This window comes from Amphiprion ocellaris, chromosome 19, assembly GCF_022539595.1.
Source record: "Amphiprion ocellaris isolate individual 3 ecotype Okinawa chromosome 19, ASM2253959v1, whole genome shotgun sequence".
Taxonomy (NCBI): domain Eukaryota; kingdom Metazoa; phylum Chordata; class Actinopteri; family Pomacentridae; genus Amphiprion; species Amphiprion ocellaris.
In genome coordinates, this window is record NC_072784.1 from 8,749,137 (window position 1) to 8,761,193 (window position 12,057).

The 12,057-nt window shown below is 40.9% G+C and overlaps 2 long non-coding RNA genes across 2 annotated transcripts; both read right to left on the minus strand.

Moving 5' to 3' along the window:
- Nucleotides 1-2,608: 2,608 nt before the first annotated feature.
- Nucleotides 2,609-3,204, minus strand: LOC129347537 (uncharacterized). The gene is made up of 2 exons (XR_008599677.1): nt 2,868-3,204; nt 2,609-2,753 (listed from the first exon to the last, which is right to left on the minus strand). It is a non-coding gene; the product is annotated as an uncharacterized LOC129347537 (long non-coding RNA).
- Nucleotides 3,205-3,859: 655 nt separating this feature from the next.
- LOC111582923 (uncharacterized) lies at nt 3,860-5,124 on the minus strand. Its single transcript, XR_002747367.2, has 5 exons — nt 4,880-5,124; nt 4,573-4,654; nt 4,242-4,385; nt 4,094-4,149; nt 3,860-3,982 (listed from the first exon to the last, which is right to left on the minus strand). It is a non-coding gene; the product is annotated as an uncharacterized LOC111582923 (long non-coding RNA).
- Between the last annotated feature and the right edge of the window lie 6,933 nt (nt 5,125-12,057).

Sequence of the window (12,057 nt, forward strand, 5' to 3'; positions counted from 1 at the left end):
AGAGGGTTCAGCAGTGAATCACAGCATCCCAGGTTCACCCCCCAGATGCCATCTACTCACCTGAAGGCCCAGGTGGAGTCCTTTCTCTTCATCCACAGCCACTGACTTCCCTTTTCAGCAGCTCTGGAGAGGTCCTTGATCGCCTGCCGGTGGACCTCCTGTGTACTCCCGTCTCCTGGAGAAACCTGGATGTCAAGGAGGCTACGAAGCCTCTGCAGTCTACTTCCACTGGTCGGACCCTCACCTTCCAGCCTCGCTGTTTTGCATCAGCAGCAAGCTCCATATATCTCAGCTTCTTGCGCTCATAGGCCTCCTCTACTGAGCTCTCCCAGGGCACTGTGAGCTCCATGATGTAGACGTGCCAAAGTGAAGCTGACCACTAGGTCTGGTCGCAGGTTGATGGATGCGATCTCAGGTAGGAAGCAAAGCTTTTGGTCCAGGTCTACCAGCATTCTCCAATCAATGGAAATTGGCCTTGTACCAAGTCTGGTGTATTTACTGCAACCTTGTGTAAACAATTATCAGATTGTATGTTCATTAATATGCACTAGGGCTGCAACTAATGAATCACCTGAGCACGATACGTCATCAAAAGTGGAAGTGAGCGCACCATGCAACAGAAATCACCATCCGAGCGGAGTGTGGAACATGGACGGACATCCGCGCTGCATTGTGCATGTATAGTATATGCATATATAATATATGTACAATGCAGCGTGGACGTCCGTCCCCATTACGCTCGGACAGTGATTTCTGTTGCATTGCGCGCTCACTTCCACTTTTGATGACGTATCGTGCTCAGGCGATTCATCGTTAGTTGCAGCCCTAATATGCACTGTCCTGTCCAAATAAATAAAATACAACTTCTGTCAGGTGAAGATAAGATCATCATACCCTCAGATGTAGCAGTTCCAGACCGACCTCTGCTAAAGCAGGAACTTCAACAGACATGCAAAACCACAAACTCAGACTGGATACTGAGAACTGTGTAGGTAACAAAACAACAATGCATTCAGCGTAACCCGCCCAGCAACAGCAGGAGTTTGTCATCAGTGACATTCTGCATAAGAAAACTTCTGTAGTCTGTATCGGACGGAGAACCTCAAGCAACTGACTGTGCGTTTGATCTAATAAATGACTCAAAGACATATCCAGTCTGATTGAAGCTTTTGTTTCAAACCTCAAGCCTTGTTAAACAGAAAATTCCTCAACAGCTGACAGACACATCATAGTGTGGGTGGAGACCAGCATTGATGTCAACATTTGGTGACCCCAAGTGCAGGTCAGTCACTTAGAAACTTGACCTCAGCATTGTATGGCAGCTTCACCCTAGTCACCCTTTGTGTTCCATGTTCTTACTAAAATGACTGCAGACAAAGTTTCTGAATTTTTTTTGTTTTACATATAAGAGAAATTAGTTGACATTTCATCACACTTCAGGACAGTTCAGAGTTATTGCAACATTTGGATTCATCCTCTGATTAAAATGAGTGTCCACAGCAGATCTAATACTTAACTTTTTACAGTTAAGATCCGACAGACCACACAAAGGGCTAAATTTAGGATTTACTTTGGCATTCCTTAAAGTCAGGCCATTAATTCAAAATCAGAAGAGCCCATACGCCAACAAAATGCAGATTTCCTTCTTGCTTTAAAATAATGAAAAACAAATGAGTCACTCAAAAGAATGTCTAATGACTGACTCACTTTGATGGATGCTAGTCACCATAGTCCATAACAGAACATCATTGTAGTCATTGTTATTCGTCTCTCCTTTTCTGTTATCCCGTCAGTCCTTTTCTTCCTCTTGTCATTTTGTTTTTTGTCGTTAGTCTTTGTGCAATCAGTGACAGTGAAAGCATCTGACAGCAATCAGTGAATCATCACTCCCTTCTGTTCCCTGCGTTTGTGCCTTTTCATAGTTTTGATCTGTCTTTATGGTTCAGCCTTGTGTGTCTGTAAAAGGTACAGCTACTCTGACAAATTCAAGGAATACCTCCTCACATTGCTGTCATCTGGCTCATGCCATCTAAATATCCTAACCCACTAAATCTAAACAATAGTTCTTTACAATTACAGACTTCAGGATTAATCTGCTCTTCCTCTGTAATTTCTAATAGTTTAAATGATTCTTTTCGGGGTTGTATCATTTCACTAGTCATCCCTCATTTGCACCATGCCAAGTGAAAGATTTAAAACCGTTTTGTTTTTACAGCTGCATAAAAACAATCCATTCAACGCCAAAGATTAGATTAATTCTGTAAGTAAACCAAAAGTGCATAAGTCTACTTGCACCAGAGTGACATGTTTTACAAATGAAGAGCAAACTATAATATTAGAGAAATATATTAGACTAAAAGCAACAACTGCGGTAGTCAAAGAATGAATGAAAGCTACAAAAACCTGCAGACTACGTCAACATGCTTATCAATATCTGCACCAAATTATAAGGGCATGAGTATCTAACTATTACAAGTGCACATTTTGTTAAATGATTGTGCTTAGATGTATTCTTCTGGTGTGTAAAGAATACAGCTGTCCTGGCAGTATTTAATAGTGTTACAACTGGCTTTTAGGCTGCAACAAAAGAGATGCAGAGACATTTAACTGCAACAAAAGCTAATTTATTAAGAGAAACATGAGGTGTGTGTAAGGGTGTATGGTGGCAGTAGTTAATGTGTGGTGCATGTTGTCAGTGTATACTGGCCAGGTGCTCCAGGTTAGATGATTATAGGCTCCGCCCAGCTAGGGACCTGCAAGAGATGAGCAACAGTGAAAACCAAAGATCTGGGACTGTAACAGGAGTAAAATACATGATGGTATTGGCACATAAACATAATACATGCCAAAATATAAGAAAATCTCACCTCTGGTGTCCCAAGCAGCCCACTTTCACCTTTATCCATCCAGCAACTGGATCCTTGAACTAAATAAAGAGGAAACATGAAGACCTAAGGAGGTGGAACACAGCAGAGTACAAAAAAAAAAAAAAAAAAAAAAAAAAAATCATAGAAACTTAACCAATTTTGACAGAGACAACACATCCGCCACAACATTGTCTCAACAAAAGTAACTCCTTTTGTTGTTCAAAAGGTTAAGTTTACACCAGGGGTCATTGATAATGGAGAAAAATTAACACTAACAGGAACAACTTTTTCCATGTCCAACACTTTCATTAAGTTTAATTTCAAATTTGCCTTTATAGTCTCTGTAGTTTTTAATCACCATCAATATTATTGTAACCAGCAATTTTTAATCAACTGATCCTTTGTACGCTCATCTACAAAATCTTCAAATGGTGCCTCCACAAAAGCTTTTACAAAGTCATCCATGCTTCAGATTAGCATCACCACACAAGACAGCATGATAATGTGCTGAGGCCCAACAGTGAGCACCAAGACCTAAACAGTCACAACAAAGGAAGGTTTCCCCTAACTGCCTAGTCACAGAACTAGCTAAATAACTCCCCTGGTCCTCATGAGGTGTGGTGGTGGGTATTTATGCACCAACAGCCTGCTAGCCTGAGAAAGGCGACCAGAAAACTGGTAATCCCCCGATAACCACGGATGTGCTCCCGAGCAGCTTTAAAGAAGGGGAAAAGGCTGCTCTAAACACCGTACCTCAACACTACAAGTCACCCCCCCAGCAAAGGAGAAACGCTGCTAAACCTAGCAAGGGAACTTCCTGCACAAGCAGTATGCACACCTGGCTCAACACTTACTACATGCCTCAGTGATCCAAAACTATCAAAGGACAGCAAACGGTCTCCTCAGCCACAAACAAGAAACCCTGCACTGAAACACAAAACATCTCAAAGTACATCTTCAAGAGAACAATCACATGGCTTTTTAAGGTTTACCTGCGAGAAGAGCAGAGAGCTCTGGTTCAGCAGGCTGGCTTGTCTGACCAGGTGTACCAGGTGTACTAGATGATTATAGGCTCCGCCCAGCCAGAGACCTGCAACAGAGAGGAGACCAAGGCTCTGGGGCCAAAGCAGGACCAAAATACATGATGAGTATTAGTGCAAAAACAAAACACATGTCAAAATATAAGAAGAAAATCTCACCGCTGGTGTCCCGAACAGCCCACTTACCTTTATCCATCCAGCTACTGGATCGTTGAAGCTGAATTAAGAGGAAAGATGAAGACCTAAGGAGATGGAACACAGCAGAGAGTACAAAACAACAACCAAACTAACCAGTTTTGACAGAGACAATGCGTCCACCAAAACATTGTCTCACCCTGTGTGTCGGATGTCCTAGCAGTAGGATTGGAAAATAAAGGCCCAACGCTCCAGCCTCTGGTTGGGAGACTGCACTCAGCTTCTGCTCCTACATGACTTGTATCTACCTCCACTTGAAAAGTTCTATCCCACTGTGGAGCAGCTGGGCATTCAAACAAGACCCAAAAAAAGTTTCAGGATCTTTTTCATTAAATTTAGGAACCAACCTCAACTCAAGACATACACCCTTTCTGGGGAACAGCTTGTCACACACACACACACACACACAAAGGAGAAACGCTGCTAAACCCAGCAAGGGAACCTCCTCTACAAGCAGTATGCACACCTACCTCTTACTACTTTATGCCTCCAATCCCAAACTATCAAAAGGACAGCAAACAGTCTCCTCAGCCACAAACAAGAAACCCTGCACTGAAACACAAAACACCTCAAAGTACATCTCCAAGAGCACAATCACATGGCCTTTTAAGGTTTGCCAAGACCTGAAACTCACATGTATCACCATGTTGAATTTATCTGTCCACAACCAACTAAACCGCACCAGCCCAAACTGCTGTGTTAACAAAGTGCTCAGTTCAAATGAGGTTTTTTTACAAAACTCCAAGAGAAAGAAGCATTTCAAACACCAGGCCATACCTCACAATGGACAAGCCTCCAGTTTGTTATGACTGGTTCTTAGGTCACAACAAAAGAGATGCAGAGAGCAGTTTAACTGCAACAAAGCATTATTTACCAAGTAAAACATGATGATGAGGTGTGGTAGTCAGCATCAGTGGTGTGTGTGAGTGTGCATGGTGTCAGTGTAAAGTAAAATGAGGTAGAGCATGTGTGACTGAGTATGAGAGGAGCAGAGAGAGTTCTGGTTCAGCAGGCTGGCTTATATAACCAGGTGTACCAGGTTAGGTGATTACAGGCTCCGCCCAGCCAGAGACCTGCAAGAGAAGAGCAACAGAGAAAAGACCAGGGCTCTGGGGCTGTAGCAGGAGCAAATAAAGAACTGAATTAAAACATCAATAAAATTAATTAGTGGGCTTATTGCAAATCCCAAAAGGCTCACCTGCAAGTTATAATGCTTTAGTGGTTTGATCAGGGTCTGTTTTAGGAGTATATCGCTCCACAAAGGCAGACAGAGCAATGAAATGGCTTCCAAATTGCTTGCAGCTCTGAAAACTCTTATCTTCTCCTTTCACTATCTGCACACGGAGGTCTACAGGATTTGTGAGGAATGTTGCTTTTATATGCTCTGATCTCTTATCTGGAACATGCCGAGCTCTGGAGCAGGTTAAGCACTGTGAGAAGAAGTAAACCACCGTCAAAGCACCGAAAAATCAAACCTGAAGTTACCGCGATAACCTCAAAACTTAGTGTACAGCATTCCTCAAATCACATCAAAAGATGTAGTAGCAACACTGTTTCTCCTTCTTTTCTTTCTCTCTGCTGCCTTAAGAGCCAGAGTTTTGAAATTGTAACAATTTCAATAATCTTAAACTGTCAAGTTTAATCAAGTTTTCAAAGTCAAATGGACAATCATAACAGGAAACCTTGCTTTCCATTACCTCGGTTTTTAGTTTTGAGTTTGACTTTGTTCCTCAATTAACATGCAGAACGTACAGCAGCAGCTGTTGAAGACATTTTGTACCAGTCAAACAACCTGTGAGGCCACTCTGAGCAACAGTGACATACTTTTTTTTTTTAAAGTTTACAACAGAAGTACCTACATCACTGTGAAATATCTCTTCAATTCAAGTAAACAAGGCCCTTTACATAGTAAGGCAAAGATCTTACAAAATGTATACAGAGAAACACCAAAAATCCAAAGTTGGATTTCCTTTGAGCAAGTACTTGGCAACAAACCTCCAGCAGGCCTCAGGTTCAGGTTCAGGAAGTATGACCATCTGCCTCGACGGGAATTATGTTATGAATTCAAAGTCAGATGATTTTCAACTGTATCACCTTACAGTAACTGCATCATGTCTATGTTGAACAGTGCGGCAGTTTAGCTTGTACATTAAAAAACATCTATTCAGGGAGCTCCTTATTACTGATAGTATCATACAAGAGGTGATGAAGTACACAAACTTGGAGGGATGCAGAGCAGAAACAGCTCGAGGAAAGGAGTGGGAAATGAATGCTGACATTCTTCTTTTGCTGTTCTGTGTAATATTCTTTTTCAGTTTTTCAAAATGTTCAAAATCTGTTATAAAGTGAAAAATAAACACATTTCAAACATGAAATATTTTTTTGAATTGAACAAGATATAACATAAACAAGAATGCAAATGATTATTCTGAGCCAAAATGGCATAAAAGCACAGTGATTCTTCCACGAGTCGTTTTTGACCCACTTATGGAAGAGTGGAGTGTCCAATCACTCGTGCATCTAAGGGAAAAGTTTGTTTATTTGCTGGATTTATTTTCCCATCATCACAGCTATTGCGGGCTTACAATAGACTAGCTGAGGTAGGGTGGACTTATGCACCTTTGTTTTACCTTTGATCTGTGTCGCGCTTCACTACTTCACCACACATCCACTGCCTTTGATGGTCTCAGATTGCAAGTAAGATCCTGTACATTTTGACATTTCTGGCATTTCAGTGTGAACTTACCTTTTAAAGTAAACGCTGCACATGGCCTCGCAGCCAACAAATTGTCAAATGAATAAATGAATGATGTCTCCTGGGGTTGTCATTGTCATATCTCTGTCTTTCTCTGTTTCTGTCTGTCTTACTTTCTCTTATTTTTTAGAAACCATCTAATCTCTCTAGCTGTGCTTTCACAATGATGGTGCAGTTACCAATCTGTCTGTCTCTCTGAATGTGCCCATATAATGTGAGAAGCAGTAATCAATCTATCCGTCTCTGAGTGAGTCTCGGCATAATACGAGAACAAATGCATTCAGGGAAAACACAGTTATTACTGTCTCGCTTGAATGGGCTCAGACCGAACTCATCAACCGGAAATACTTTTAGAAACAAAGCCGGGCGGCAGATAAATTAAAAACCAGCAGCGAGCTTGTCAGCCTCAAAAAGACCAATTTCAAACAACTTTGCATCTCAGCTTTCCCAGTCTCTCTAAAGATCTAAGCGTCTCCTCTTTGAGAGAGGCACATTACAAGGTGCATAAATTTAAAAAATGTCTCATATCCATTTGAGGACGGAAAAACTGCAGGAAATGTGATTGTCTCAGACATAAATCACCTGCAGTCTCAAAAAATGTATCATGATGCATTTCAGTTTTGTAATCAATCTCTTCATGAGCACGGGACTGAAAGAAATGTTGATTGATGTGATAATGGAGGCTGCAGAGTTTAGTGTTTGAAGGAGAACGTTCAGCTCAGGGTCATGTTGAAGTTAGGACAAGCAGGTAAGGTAAGGTAAGCTATTATTGCTCCTCATGTTAAGGGAAATTCACACTGTTACAGCAGCAAGCATATTTACATCAGCAAATAAACATAATAATAATAATAATATTTACAATATGTACAAGGATGAAAAATTAAAATGAATAAATACTTGAATATAAATTCAAAAGTGCAAAGATGCCACAGTGCAAGAATGCTGTGCAAATTTTATGGTTTGAGATGATGATATGAGTCCAGTTTATGTTGACATCAGCCAGTGATGCTGATGTTGTAAAGTCTTACAGCAGATGGAATGAAGGACCTGTGATAGCGCTCTTTCTTGCAGGGTGGATGTCTCAGTCTGCTGCTGAAGGAGCTGCTTAAAGACCCCACAGTGTCATGCAGTGGGTGAGAGGGATGGTCCATGATGGATGTGAGCTTTGCCAACATCCTCCTCTCACCCACCTCCTCTATGGAGTCCAGGGAACAGTCCAGGACAGAACCTCCTCCTGACCAGTCTGTTTAGTCTCTTTCTGTCCCTTTCAGTGCTCCCTGCTCCCCAGCAGACCACTGCATAGAAGATAGCAGACGCTACCACAGAGTCATAAAATGTCCTGAGCAGAGTCCTGCACACTCCAAAGGACCTCAGTCTCCTCAGCAGGTGGAGACGACTTTGGCCCTTCTTGTACAGGACCTCTGTATTGTGTGTCCAGTCCAGTTTATTGTTGAGGTGAACACCCAGGTATTTGTATGAGTCCACCATGTCAATGTCCAAACCCTGGATGTTCACTGGTGCAGTCTGAGGTGTCCTCCTCCTGCTGAAGTCCACGATCATCTCCTTCGTCTTACTGGCGTTGAGTTGCAGATGGTTTCGCTCAAACCAGTCAACAAAGTCAGAGATGACCATCCTGTACTCCCGCTCGTCCCCCTCAGATACACACCCAACAATGGCTGTATCATCGGAGAACTTCTGGAGGTGACAACTCCCAGAGTTGTAGTGGAAGTCTGATGTGTACAGGGTGAAGAGAAAGGAGGAGAGCGCTGGTCGAGAGGTTGAGGAAAAGAGAAGGCAACTGGAGCAAAAAGGTTTGGGATGCACAGATGAAAAAACATAATGTGGGTGACAGGAAAGAGCTAGAACTCTGAAGAGAATGGGAAGAACGGGGAAAAATCTCAGTATTCCAACCTGGGAGTGGTCATGGCAGTCAGCCCTAGTTCTACCCTTGTAACCTTGTAGTCACACCAGATAGCCTTAATCCCTTGACGTCTATTGTTTCAAATTCGCATCATACCGCTTTCATTCAGACTGCAGCTGAGACAGCGTATCCATTCCCCTAATGCCAGTTCGTGTATATTCAATACGTACCTCGGAACCTTTTGCAAGCACTGGTTTCTCATAGGAGCGGTCAGAGTGGGACCCAATTATTATATATCTGTTACTATTATTATATATCTGTTCTATGTGTAATAGACAAATGAACAATCTCCACTTATTATAGCATCATCTGGAAAGCAAAAACACACTTTTTTAAAAATGTATTTAATTATAAATATATTCAGGCATCAAGGGGTTAATTATTTACAAGGCACAGAGAATAGCTTCCTGTTACAACACATCTGGAGAGGCTAAATATAACTAAATATGGACTTATCAACAAATACACTTAGCTATATGGAAAATATGCCAAATACACATATATCATTTTTACACTCAGAAAATTAGTGTATTTGTTAGTATTTTCAGTTTTATAAAAAAGTGATTCAATACTCACTGTGATGCAACACTTTAAAGGTTTAAAATGGTCCAGCAGCTGGTGGTTTTAGGGCTGGTCTCTTTGAAATCATGATGCTGGATAGTGTCTTGTCTCTGTTGTTAAGTTTAATGGTGAAAAGTACAAAGAAGCGCAGCAGTTAATAGTATCTCATTCTGACAGCTTCCAGGAAAACTGAAAAACAACTAACAATATCTCCAAGTTACTCCCCACTGCCTCAGTCCAGCAGGCAGTGATGTTTGCTGACAACTCTAGACCCACTTCACACTAAAACTTCTTCAACACTGCCCCCAAGTGGCACACCTCTGCACCGTCACACATTATAGAAAAATACTGTATGTATCTATTAAAGCGTCTGTATATTAATGAATTCTAGCATATTCACTGGTTCAGTTAAAGTTCACTGACACAGACCAGGTTTCTGTCAGAAATCTGTGAACATAGGGAGGAATTTCATTCACCTTTGCCCCAACACTTGGGTTTGAAGTCATCTATCAGCAGCCTTGTGAAAATTACACTCTTAACCTATATGGGCTCTTCTGGTCAAATTTGACCAATTTGACAACCTTTATAAATACACCCTAAATCCTATTCTTTAAGTTTACCAGTTTTATAACTTTTCCAAAACTGCCCAGGAATATACAAAAATACAAATATTGCATCACTTGAGTTCTTTGTCATGCTTGACTTATATTTAAACAGATTTAAAGTCACCTGAGAGGTCAAACTGCTATATTTTTTAGCTAATTAGAAGGTGGTTGTTATTAGATTCGGATGGTTATTTAGTTGACATTTTAGTGATATCCAGTCGTTTTTATTAACAAGTGATTGTTTCCATAATAAATAATAATAGAATTTGTGAAGACATGATCATAATAAACATTAAAAAAAAGGTTTTGTTTATTTTTAATAAAAATGTATGCAAGATATATCCCATGGACTTCAAAAGTCCCTCAATTATATATTGACCCTTATATATGGTTATGGTTGTTGGACGTTTGCACCCCTGAGCTACTCAGAGTTGGAAGTGTATTTCCCATATGTGGTGGTGGAGCTGAATGGCATCACAGCTATAATGAAAATGGGTGTGTTTGTTCTAAGTCGGAAAGATCCCTGTGGCAGTTTTTCTTCAACCCTCTTTTCTTTTCTCTAGCTTCATGAAAGTTTCTGGGCAGTCTACGCTTCTTTAAGAGAGCTGCTGTCTGTTCTGTGTCTGACAGGTCTGGATGGGCTCTACCAGCGCTGAGCTCAATAAAAGAAGGATAGTGCAGACTTCGCTAAGTGGCACTGTGTTTTAAAAATCACTCCAAACACCCCGTCTCAGCTGGCCAATGTGAAGAACCAGCATCTGCCAGATGGTTAGACACACAAATTTAAATTCCATGCTCTGTAACTCAGCTAAGAAGCGCTTTCTCAGTGTAGTGATAGAACACAAACAGCATGTTAGACATCTCAGTGCTCGGCTGGCCCATTAGGCTTTCTTCTAATGAACTGTGTAACAGTGGGGACATAAGCCACAACCCCAAGAGAGGAGATGCTACTGTGTGCTGTCAGGAAGACAATCAGTGTTTCTTCCATCATCCACTTAACATCCTCCCCTGCTTTCCCCTCTCAGTGTGGCATTGTGCCCATCGTAGAGCCTGACATTCTAACCGACGGTGAGCATGACCTGCAGCGCGGCCAGTATGTGACTGAGAGGGAGGGTGAATGTTGGAGACAGCCTGTCAATGTGGTTCACCTCTAATATAGTGGATAGAACACAATAGGAACTCAGCTAATGCACTTGAAAAAGAGAATGAAAAATGTGAAAATACACTGTATCAAGTAGAAACAGAAAAAAAACATAACTTTAAACTTCAGGATGGTGCCTAAACTAATCAAGTAGGATGTGTGGTTCCATCAGGAAATGTGTATTTGTAAATCTAAGCTTAGAATTGTGGTATTTTATCCAGACCACTTTATTACACCTGCACCACTGGGGTTTTTTTTTGCTGGGAGTATCACCACCTGGATGGGCAGCAGCACCCAGCAGGACTTCCTGGCCCTGAGGAGGGTGGTCTGCACCATCAGAACCACCCTCCCCAACCTGCAGGACATTTACAACAAACGCTGCAGGTTAAAGGCCAGGAAGATTGCGAGTGAGCCCATCCACCCCAGCCACAGACTGTTCTCTCTGCTGCCATCAGGGCGGCGCTACTGCTGCCTGAAGGCAAACACAGAGAGGATGAGGAGGAGGAGGAGCTTCTTCCCACAGGCTGTTCGCCCGCTGAACCTGAAACACTAGACTCAACAGAGTATAAATATAAATATATATCTGTGTACATATATATATATATATATATATATATATATATATATATATATATATATATATATATATATATATATATATATATATATATATATATATATATATATATACATACATATATATATATATATATATATACATACATATATATACACACACACATATATATATATGCCTAATAATTGACAATTGACAATATAATTTTTTGTTTGAAGCAAGGTTTTGACAGATTTTTAGAATATTTATGTTTTCTTGATTTTAATTTTTACAGCAAATGTCAATTTCTCCTTCAATATTAATAATTAGTATGGTATGAGCCCTGAAAAAACCCTCCACCTCTACTTAAAATTATTTTGATCACACTGTAATGACACAATAAAACAACCAAAGAG